The sequence below is a fragment of the Xenopus laevis genome, chromosome 1L, assembly GCF_017654675.1.
Source record: "Xenopus laevis strain J_2021 chromosome 1L, Xenopus_laevis_v10.1, whole genome shotgun sequence".
In the NCBI taxonomy this organism is placed as follows: Eukaryota; Metazoa; Chordata; class Amphibia; order Anura; family Pipidae; genus Xenopus; species Xenopus laevis.
Window position 1 is genome coordinate 197,641,393 of NC_054371.1, and position 12,268 is coordinate 197,653,660.

Below are 12,268 nucleotides of genomic sequence, written 5' to 3' on the forward strand. Positions count from 1 at the left end.
CATTCCCCCAAAAGTATTTACTGGAGAGCGTTGTTGCCAGTCTTGCAAAGCAAGATATTTGGCCCAGTTGGATTGAACTGAATGTGACATTAGGGAGGAAGAACTCGTGCCATTCACACTTAGCACATCAGCTCTCATGAGCCACAGACTGTTTAATGGAGTTAAATTGTGGTAAGGAAGCTAATCATCTGGGATAGAAACTGATCTCTTTCATTTGAGCTGGCAACCTCTGGGAGAATTATAGACAAACTGGAAATCTGCTATTTTTCAAGACATACTCTTTCCTTACTAATTCTAGCTCAAACATCTGGAGCAGCAGTGCCACACATCCTAGAATTACACAAATCACAAGCACGTTTTTGCCTGTGTTCTCGCACAACTATAGTAGTGTTTCTAAAGCAAACACATCAGTTTTACCAGTGCAGGGCAACACTACAGGGCACATTTACTTAGGGTCGAATATCGAGGGTTAATTAACCCTCGATATTCGACTATCAAGGTTAAATCATTCGACTTTGAATATCGAAGTTGAAGGATTTACTGTTATTCGAAGGAATAATCAAAGGAATAATCGATTCTAAGGATTTGAATCCATCGATTGAACGAAATTCCTTAGATCAGAAAATTGCTACAAAGCTTATGTGGACCTTCTCCATAGGCTAACATTGTACCTCGGTAGATTTTAGTTGGCGATGTAGGGGGTCGAAGTTTTTTTTTAAGAGACAGTACTTCGACTATAGAATGGTCGAATAGTCGAACGATTTTTAGTTCGAATCGTTCGATTCAAAGTCGTAGTCGAAGGTCAAAGTATGGATTCGATGGTCGAAGTAGCCAAAAAAAACATTCGAAATTCAAAGTATTTTTTCTTCTATTCATTCACTCGAGCTAAGTAAATGTGCCCCTACATGTTATTTTCATTACTTTTAAAACACCTGATTTTTTTGGTGTTACAGTTCCTATAGGAGGAAGGCCATAACTCTTCAGTGTATTCCTATGGAAAATGATTATCTCACATACCGCAGTATTCAACTGCTCTACACCTCTGTCTGGGAGCTCACACAACCACCCTAATCTGCTCGCCTACTACTTCGAAATGACACTCACGTCGTACTGCATGGTGTCAGCTTTCATGCGCCGGGCATTATTTCCGTTTCTCAGGATTTAATGGAGCAGATCTCTAACTTAATACAAGAATAAAGTCATCAGAAATAAATTGGGCAGGATACAATAAAGTCTAAGAGGGCCAGGTGAATTGCTAAGTGTGCGTTATAGAGTATGTTTCATTCTTACTGGTATATTTCAATTAGAAAATGCACTCTGTAAGGGATATAAATAATGACAAAAGTGCTTTATGATATGAGCATTGAAATAAATTGCAGATGAGACTGAGGAGAGAATTAAAGGGGAAGCATAATTTCCTAGAAAGTGCTCTTCAATCTCGTTATAAATAACAGACACATCCAGCATACATTCTGCTTCATGTAAAAGAGCTACCGATCTTGTTAGAACTAAAACCTATTTGAAATAAAGAGGGTTGTACTTTTGAATGAAGAGCTCTTTTGTTTCATACCATATGTAAATTTGTAGAAGGACACAGAAAAGAATGCGACAAGAAAATGTTACCTGTAGGATATGGGTATAGATTTCAGCTGAATTTAGGATCGCTAAGCAAATAGTATATCTGCATGGGAAATGTTTTCCAGAATGCTCTGGACCTGGGGGTTTTCCAGATAACAGATCTTTCCATAATTTAGATCCTCATTAGAAAATCATTTAAACATTAATTAAACCCAACAGGCTGGTTTTGCTTCCAATAAGGATTAGTTATAACTTAGTTTGGATCATGTATAAGTTACTATTTTACTATAACAAAGAAAAATTAAATAATTTTTTAAAATTTAGATTATTTGGATAAAATGGGCTCTATGGGAGACAGCCTTCACGTAATTTGGAGCTTTCTGGATAACAGGTTTCCAGATAACCAATCCCATACCTGTATTTTACAAACCTCCAAGTATTAGGGAGAAAAATGAAGTCCAGCTACTGTTACAAATGGAAAAAGTCTCTAAGTCAGTAAAGGTTGTAATTACGGGCAATTTGAGTTACCACTGACTGGAGTAATGGGGTAGCCAAGTCAGAAAAAGTACATACGTTGGTGGATTTGCTAAATTACTTATGTTTTACTTACCCTTGGAGTGCTCCGACAATCCCTATAGTAGTGCATTCCAAAAGACTCATGCTAGAGTCGGACACCATAACAGGTGGAAGCTGTCAGTGACTCACAGAATGAGTGTGTTGCTTGCAACTATGGAAAATGTTAGATTTTGGAAATAAATTGTTAAATATATAAACAACTACAGTTTGGTGGGTTTTTATAATGGTGACGTATTCCCTTCTAAAAATATAGATCCCTAAATATTGCCTTGAGAAACAAGAAAAGATTAAGCCAAGAGAAACCCTTAAGGTTAAATACTGTAAAACATTCATCTAAGTAAATCCTGTTAGCTGGATCACATGAATCTTTTATCAAGAGTAAAGAAGCTTGTTGAGTATGAAAAATGCAATTGGGCATCCAAAAACTGAAAAGGACATTGGTAAGAAGAGCAAAACTAATCATATATAAATTTCTAAATATAAAATGAAGCAGAATGTTGTAGGACCCTTGGTATCACAGACGTGTTAACTAGCTGATGCAGTAAGCTCCGCATATAAAATACAGCATTTCTAGGCATATTTCTTTTTAGGCTTTAGTTATCCTTTAAAAGTATAGTCTTTGATTTTTTTTTTAGAGATATATAATGCAATGGCACAGATTTGTTTTTGACAATATAAGTACAGTCAGGAGTTTCAGTATCATTTAATGCTGCTGCAGAATATGCTGACAATTAACATTTGATGTGTTCAAGGCAGGATTCCACTGTACCCAGTTAACAAAACAGTTCAATAGTAATATCGGCTTATCATGTCCATGCAGAGGTAGAAAGGCCTATCGACTGTTTAACAGAACAGATTTTATGTTGGCCATGGGCTACACCAAGTGATAACATTCCTGTGCTAGTCTTCTAGTTATGTAAGTAGCCTCAAGCCCTAATATTTTAGTTTATAATCTCTGTTCCGCAGAGACTCATTGTCATCTACCTGGTAAAGCATGGCAGAATGTGATAGAAAAATAACTAGAAATAATTGTTCTGCACTGAATATTTTATTAACATGTTCCTGTGGATAATTTTGAATGTTGCAGAGTAATTATAGAAAAGGTTATTGCTCAGTGTGTTTTTTTTTTTAGTCTTTCCAGCTTGCTAACGTCCTTCCATGTTTTTCTAATACAGCCAAAGCAATTTTTTCTAAATGTCATGCGATTTCATGTCAGAGCTATCTTAATTATAATCCCTAGAGGATTTGGCTGTTTCTCATTGGCCAAAACAATTAGACATGCCATTCTAATGCATGCAGTTTCTTTTGCTTTCATGGGCAGCCTTTGGATTTTTTTTGCCATTCTGGGGAAGTGTTACACTGCCTTATGCAGTCTGCCGTAGCTTCTTATTACTGAGTCGTAGATATGGTGTAATATAACTTCTCTCAATAGGGTAGAGAGGGACATGTGGTTTGTAGTACAAGTATGGGACCTGTTAACCAAAATGCTTGGGACCTGGTGTTTCATACCTTAAAGGAGAAAGACAGTTGTTTACCACTTGGGGGTGCCAAATGTTAGGCACCCCCAAGTGAATGTATTTACTTACCTGAAACCAAGGGCCAGTGCTCCTATCAGCAGAAAACTGCACCGGCCCTGGATTATTCCAGCGAGCACCATGGAGCGCTTCTCTTCCGGCTTCTTCTTTCGCGGCCTCAAAGAAAGAAGAAGCCAGAAGAGAAGCGATCCATGGTGCTCTGTGGTGCTCACTGGAATAACCCCGGGCCGGTGCAGTTTTCTGCTGATAGGAGCACCGGCCCGGGGTTTCAGGTAAGTAAATAAATTCACTTGGGGGTGCCTAACATTTAGTATCCCCAAGTACTTTCCTTCTCCTACTTTCCTACTTTACCTAGTAACAGAAAACTCAGTACAGGTAGGAGACTTGTTATCCAGAATGCTCGGGGCCTGGGGTTTTCTGGCTAACGGATCTTTCCATAACTTGAATCTTCATATCTTAACTCTACTAAAAAATTATTTAAATATTAAATAAATCCAATAGGCTGGTTTTTGTATCTAAAATAGAATAATGGTTGAAATGCTGTATTTTGTATACTAAACATAAACATGAACTTACTGCACCAGAAGCCTAATCAAACAAATGATTTATGCTTTCAGAAGTTGGCCACAGGGGGTCACTATCTTGTAACTTTGTTAAACATCTTTGCAAGACCAAGAACATGCACATGCTCAGTGTGGTCTGGGCTTCAGTTAGGAGGTTTAGCTTAGGGATCATCATAAATTATCAAAACAGCACAAGTCAAATAATATCTGCCATAAAAGCAGCAAGACTGATTAAAGGAGAATTCAACCATAAAGTAAAAAAAACCCTACCCCCCTACCCTACTTAGACCCCCCTCCCTCCTCCCCCCCAGCCAAACTGCTACCCCTGACAAATGCCCCCTTTACTTACCCCTCAGTGTAGCGGAGTTCATGGCAGCCATCTTCTTCTGTTCGGTAATCTTCGGAAAGTAAGTGCCGTGCACAGTTGAAGCAACATTCTGTTTCGTGACTACTGCACATGCACCGAGGGGTAAGTAAAGACTAAGGGCCATTTGCTCGGGGGCAGCTAGGCTGGGGGAAGGAGGGAGGGGGGGTCAATGAAGGATAGGGGGTAGGGTTTTTTACTTTATGATTGAATTCTCCTTTAATAATCAGAATGTGCAGACTACACTGGGTCTGCAGATACAAATCTCCACACAGTCGCCGGCTACTCTACAGGGGAACAAACAAAGTTGCTTGAGTTCTGGGAAGTAAGGTGGAGGGGTCCCCCATGCCATTTGAAAGTATGATTGTTTCTCTGCAGAGCAGTTAGGGACGGTCTGAAGTTTCCTATCTGCAGCAGTCAGAGCAAGTAAAACGAAGGGGAATTTCACTGCATACAGTCAGGTTTCTTATAAAAAACAGTACACATTTTTTAAATAAAGTATATGGGAGATAGGTTTATTTTTCATTATAGATGTTTTTCACAGCGGTTATTTTCAGCTAGAGCACCAGAAATAATGACTTTTTCCAATTACTTTCCATTCTCTGTATGTCACCATTTTTCTAATATTGAAGTGTAAATTGTAATTTTTCACCTTCCAAAGCTGCTCTGGGAGGGGGGTCGCCGACCCTGTAACTTTTCTAAATTGATACATTTAGTTGATACATTTCTTATCTTTGTCCCTGCTGAGCAGAATCCCTGTGTTTCATTACAGGCAGCTGTTAGAATTGATACAATAGTTGCTAATACTCCAGAGATGCTGCTGAGAAATGTATCAACTATGTTGCAAATGTTGCAAAATTGTAACAGTTCAGAATCTGCACCTGAATTACTGAGCTGCCAGACTCAAACAACAGAGACACGAACATTCGACTTTTAACTTAGATTTTGGAAAAACAGTAAAAAATAAATAATGGAAATTATGAACTGAACTGAAAAAAAGTGTATGAAAGGTGAACAACCCTTTTCCATTTGAAGGACAAGTATTAACTAAAGAAGTAGCTAGAAATGTTGTACATTATGTTTTGAGCTTCTGTACCAGCCCAAGACAACCACGACCCTTTAGCAGTAAAGATCTGTTCCTCCAAAGATGCCTCAGTAGCTCCCCATCTTCTTTTCTGCTGATTCACTGCACATGCTCTGTGCTGCTGTCACTTACTGAGCTTAGGGACCCACTCACAATATACAGTACACATAGAATAGAAATGTCACAATATAAGGCTGATTAGTAATTAATACAGATAATTACTACATGGCAGCACAGAATTTAACAGCCCTGTAGCATCCGCTTATATTACAGACCAACCTCATTTTCTGCTTGATTATTTGTGACGACCCCTAAGCTTAGCTTCTCAACAGCTGCTCAGAGCCCACTGAACATGTGAGTGTCGCAGACACTTTCCAAGATGGTGACCCCCTGTGACAAGTTTGAAGTCCTGGATCATTGCTGTTATTGAGAAGCCGAAACTTTAGGCTGGTGCAATAAGTTCAGTATATAAAATATGGCATTTATAGCCATATTAATTTTAAATTTTAGTTCTCCTTTAATAAAGATTAACAGAACATCTTTAGAGACAACAGTGACATTCTTTTCTACAAGTAGATGGAAGGAACCCAGTAACCCTGTGTAAAGCACAATGTAAAATGAATCATGCCGTATATCAGAATAAAGATTATATCCCAGCTCTTCTCAATCACACATTCTGAAAACTGATTGTGACAGTTGATGTTGGCACTGCAAAGAGAGCTAATTAGCCAGGCCCACACGCTGATTGCGGCAATGGACAATTTGGCTCATCCAGTGGCATTAGTGTAGTTAGCACTTGCTCAGCACTTGTGTGGGATCGATTCTGCCAGTTCTACTTTTAACCCCTTGGCTGCTTAATATAGCAATGTGCTGAAACGTTGTTTAGTAGCCCTAGATCTAATGCTATAGTCTGTTTTAGTGTGTATGAGAGTTATCAGACAGTTACTCCTTTTGATCTAGAGTCAGAAAAGCTGCAGATACTAGTGACATATGCATAGATACATAAAGATTTTGTTGGGATGTACCTTTACACAGAAGCATACCTCCCAATATTTTGGAAACAAAAAAAATTGCTGCAAATGTTTTGACCACACACACTTAATTACCATGTCCATTTTACAAAATTTGGCAGGTTATGAACATTTCAACACATTTCTGTGGTTTCTGTGTTTCGTCTCCGGCACATAAATTCACGAAGCTGTGGCGAAATTTCCCCGGCCAAAAAATCTGGCATGTCAAAAAAATGTGGGCGCATGTCAGAATAGTCGCACGCATAAAAATTGTGTCACGTCAAAATTATTTGGACACCTGTTGACTTTAATGCATTTGGACAAAATAGGTGCGTGTTTAAAAATTGTCATGGGTGTCAAAATTTACAGGCGTCAAAATAACTTTGACTCCTATTGACTTCAAAGCATTTTGCGATTTTTTCCTGTGTTTCACAAATTTCTCTGTAAATTGGCATATTTCCCAGCAAAACGGGACAAATTCACTCATCAGTAGTTGGGAGTGTCCTGCAGAAGCAGTAGTTGCTGAGTATACTTGTTTACACATGGTTAGCTAGGATCAAAATAGTGTGCGCAAGGTTTAGAGAAAAATTGAGTGGGCCTATTAGATACTTCTGTATAGCAGTGAATTTCAGAGCAACCTGAAAAAATTAGGGATGCAGAAGATCCCATATGCAGTTTGTGATTCGGAAAATCCAAGCTATATTTATCAATATTCTAATTCAGCCCAATCCAAGAGCCTGGCCCAATCGAATCTGGTTCCTATATAACTGGGAACATCCATCGGGTATGTCTGCATGCACCAGCTTTTCCAGTGCAAAAGAAGGGTTCTCATTTGTTTCGGTATTTGGCCAAATCCGTACCCCTGGATTCAAGGATTCAGCTGAATCCTGAAAAGCAGGGTTCTGTTCATCCCTAGAGAAAATGTACCTCCTTTTCACCTTCCACAGATGTCATCAATGGGTATGCTTCTATGTTTTAAACCAGTTATAAAAAATGAGCATGTACTCCAAAAACTTATTGGAAGTAGAATGAGCCTATTGGGTTTATTTAATGTTTACATGATTTTCTAGTAGTCTTAAGGTATGAAGATCCAAATTACGGAAAGACCCATTATCCGGAAAGCCCCAAGTCCCGAGCATTCTGGATTATAGGTCCCATACCTGTATAGATGAGGCGGTCATAAACCAATATCGTATATTTGATGCTACATACACTCTCTGGTTTCTAGCTTAAAACCCATAAAGCAGCCTTTTCTAAATACGGGGATAGATTGTAGGCACAATAGTGTCAAGAATAGGTTTTTTCCATTGCATTATATTTTCATCTATATAAATAGAAGGAACGTGCCTTTAAACATTGATGTTTGTGCTATATTAATAAGAATTTCCCAAAAAATCTTGATAGCCCCAACCAGGCATTCCACTTCTTGCTGGCTGCTTTCCCAATCTCTGTAGGACAGCCTGTGTTACTCAGCATTTTGCATTGTAATATACCAGCCAATCCGCAGCTAGCTGGACTTGATGGGAAACCATCATTTTTCTTTCGCTTTGAGAATGCAGAACTGTCATTGGCTACCCACATCCTACTTCGTTTCAGGCACCATAGAGTCATCATAGCCTACCTGATGAGGGTTATTTTTAAAAACACCATAGACCCCTTTACAGTGCAAGGGAAAAACACTACAACAGAATGTTTATTCAGTACAAGATGGATTTGAAAGGTTTTTTTCATATTACAGGATGTATCCTATGGCCCAACAGATCACATCTCAAAAAGGAATTCAAATCCTAAATGCCTATAACTCCCCCCTGTAATCCAGATGTATCTTGGCAGCTGATTCGCAGACTTGCTATCATTTCCTGACATTTACTTTAATTATTATTTTGGTAGATCCCCTTCATTTAACACTGACTGCCTAGAGGAATGGAAATTGATTTCGTCATGTTGGCAGGTAGAGCACTAAAGGATGCCAGTGTAGCTTTTGGAAGAGACGCTTTCTAGTGGTGTCAGAAACATTATGAAGCGCAGGCTGTATTGTGACAATCTTCCCACAGCATTGCATAGTGTGGTGCCAACCTGCTCTTGGCAATACTTGCTCTGGTGGAGGCTGCTGAATGTCATATTATATTTTCCATCAAAAGGATCTTGATAAATACCATGTTTATTTTTCTATTTGTATAGTGGATACAGTAAAAGTCATTTTTACAGAACCCTACTGACATGTTACTCACAGAGACACTCGACTGACATGGGGATTTGTGACTATCAGGGGCATCCTACTGTTGTCTGACAACAACTCAAGCTTCCTCTGATAATCAATATACGGTAAAGTTTTGTTGCTCCTTAAGATCTTTAGCTTTGTGATTGCTGCAGAAAGCAATGTTCATTTTCATTGGTTTCTCCTGAAGCTGCTCAAGCTCTTGAATATGCTCAGACTGATTAATTATGAGATATAAATAGAAGAAAATAGGAAAGTGGGCACAGATCTCCTCCTCAGAGTATTTCAACATCATTACACTACTGACATGAAACAATAACGTTTGTGTTATTTTTGATTAAAATAGGAGCCACCATGGCACAAATGGCAGTTGAATGACCCCATCTTCTCAGGAAAGACCTCAGCCATTACAAGGCCCTGCCCTGCTGGCAGCCGCTTCCCATTCTGTTGACTTGAAAAAGGCTTTCTGTGTGTCACATTCAACTGCCAATAAATGCAAATCACTCAGTGAGGCTGACTGCCATGGGAAGGCTGTTTTCATCAGCGAGGACCGTGTGGCACGTGCCATATACTGGGCTGAAGTGTGAGAGTAATCCAGTGCTATTATAACAACTATGGCGTGTGCCATATACCTGCTGGTATGAAGTGTGAGAGTAATCCAGTGGTAATACGACAAGCTGAATTTGCTACTTAAGAGTTATAGCTTTGTTCTTGAAAAAGCAATAGGAAATTTTTTGGCTGTGGTTTGGGCTTGTAGCTTTGTCCAAGTGATTTATAGAGGTCTTGTTGAGAGGGAGATGGGAAATTATACAGAGTGGGTGGTTTCAAAAAAAGCAGATACACAAACTAAACATCGCCATGCACAACAATGGCTGGAATGGTGTAAAGGTCATCATTGGCTTCTGGAGCAGTGAAACCTAACTTGTGTCAACAGTTTGGGGAATGAGCTTTCCTGCTTCAGCACAATAATACGCCTGAAAAGAGAAGTCCATAAGCTTTGGTTTTCTGAGATGGGAAGATGTTGGCTCATGGCCCTTACCTCAGTAGAATGGAAGGCCAATATTTACAGAGCCCAGGATATGCTGCTTTGCCATACTAGCTTCAGAGGAAATGGCGTGAAGCCAGGAAAGGCATAAAGCTTATGGTGTGAGAAACGTTCTCAGTGATGTGGATGTATTTAATAGTGAAAAACCTGCCATTGGATGAGGGCGCCTGAACCGGGGGCATGATAGTGCATGCCAGTACAGAGCACGCTTTTTGGCAGGGCATACCTGGTGAGTACTCCCCTTCTAAGTATTGTACTTAATAAAACAGAATTTAGAAATAAACACTGCTTACACTGCAAATAATTCACTCTACCATATAACATTTCATTCCTGAACCAGCATTTTTTTTAGTTGTAATATTGGCAGCCATCTCACGTCATTTTGCCTGGTCATGTGCTTTCAGAAAGAGCCAGCACTTTAGGATGGAACTGCTTTCTGGCAGGCTGTTGTTTCTCCTTCTCAATGTAACTGAATGTGTCGCAGTGGGACCTGGATTTTACTATTGAGTGCTGTTCTTAGATCTACCAGGCAGCTGTTATCTTTTGTTAGGGAGCTGCTATCTGGTTACCTTCCCATTGTTCTGTTGTTAGGCTGTTGGGGGGGGGAGTGATATCAATCCAACTTGCAGTACAGCAGTAAAGAGTGACTGAAGTTTATCAGAGCACAAGTCACATGACTGGGGCAGCTGGGAAACTGAAAATATGTGTAGCCCCATGTCAGATTTCAAAATTGAATATAAAAAAATCTGTTTGCTCTTTTGAGAAATGGATTTCAGTACAGAATTCTGCTGGAGCAGCACTATTAACTGGTGCGGTTTGAAGAAAAAAAAAAATTCCCATGACATTATCCCTTAAAACCATGAGCCAATTGGTCCTATAGATTAAGCAAATATTTCATAAGAATGCTTTAATGTATAATTACAGCAATTAACCAATTCTTTATACATTAAAGTTCAGACCTGGTCCGTTTATCTGTTTTTATCTTGTGATGTAAACATTTTACTGTTATTAATAAGATATGTCATATTTATGACTGTATGTTATATTTAAAAAAAAAATTCAATAAATAATATTGAAACCAAAACCATGAGCCAGACCTAATCACCCAAAATTAGTGACCAGCCTCATAATGCTCTTCTTGCAAACTGCACCAACAATGTTCCAACATCAAGGGGAAATACTTCCCAGAAAAGCAGAGGCTGTTGGGGGAGCAACTTATTTATACTAATGGTTTTTGGAATGAAATGTTAAGGTCTCCACAAACTTTTAATAACACAGTGTAGCTCTTCAGTTATTTTTATTACTCATAACAGTCAGAGTTTGAAAGAGGGGTGGCAAAGCTCCCTTTTTTGTCACGAATGATATAAAAACATAGTGAAACCACAATGTTACATCCCCTGATTTTAAGGGGGTTATTTATTAAGTCTCAGAATTACCCGCAGTCCGGCACTGACAAAAGGTATCCAGAGTCGCTGCTGAATTGATTTGACGGCTTTTATTAACCAACACTTTGTGAAATTAACAGTGGGTGAGATTAATAGAACTAACGCCGCCCGTGCCTTCCAAACTGGCACTTTTGTCAGCGCTGGACTGCGGGTAATTCTGAGTTCTGTGAGTTCCGGATTGAAGTTGCCGGATTTACACGCTAGCAGCGACAGACAAGGAGATGCTGCACAGCATGGAAGGGTGAGCTCCGCTTGTCTTCCCACATATCCATCATTTATGTTATTTATTGAGGTTCGAGTTGTGTTTTCCATGAAAATTAAAGTTTTTGAGAAGGTTTTTTTTTTTTGCTCAAAAATCAAGTTTTCAGGTTAAAAAATACCCAGACCCCTGGAAATAGGAGGGTTGCCTGAAAAATCAATCAATTTGAGTGATTCAAGTTTTTTCCCTCCGAAGACTCGATTAATTCAAATTTGCAGGTTGTCAAGGTTGTTAAGTTTTCAGGTTGTCATGCCCGAACTTGCTGATTCAACTTTTTTTCTTAAATTAGAAACCATTTGAAATTCATTCAAGTTCAAGTATAACAAAACTCTAAAATTCAACCTTTGATAAATAACCCTTTAAAGGGGACCCCTCACCCAAAAAAATTATTCCAAACCCTATTTTATCATGTTAGTCAAGCAAAATGAACTATTACACTGTATAAATTATTTGAATCTTGTTTCCATCAGTCTGGAAACTTATAATTATAACAAGCAGGCAGGAGCCATTTTGTGGACACTGTTATTAAGACAAGCCTTGCATCATCTCAGAATCTTGTTTGTGCACCAGAATGGGGGACCTGATGTCCAT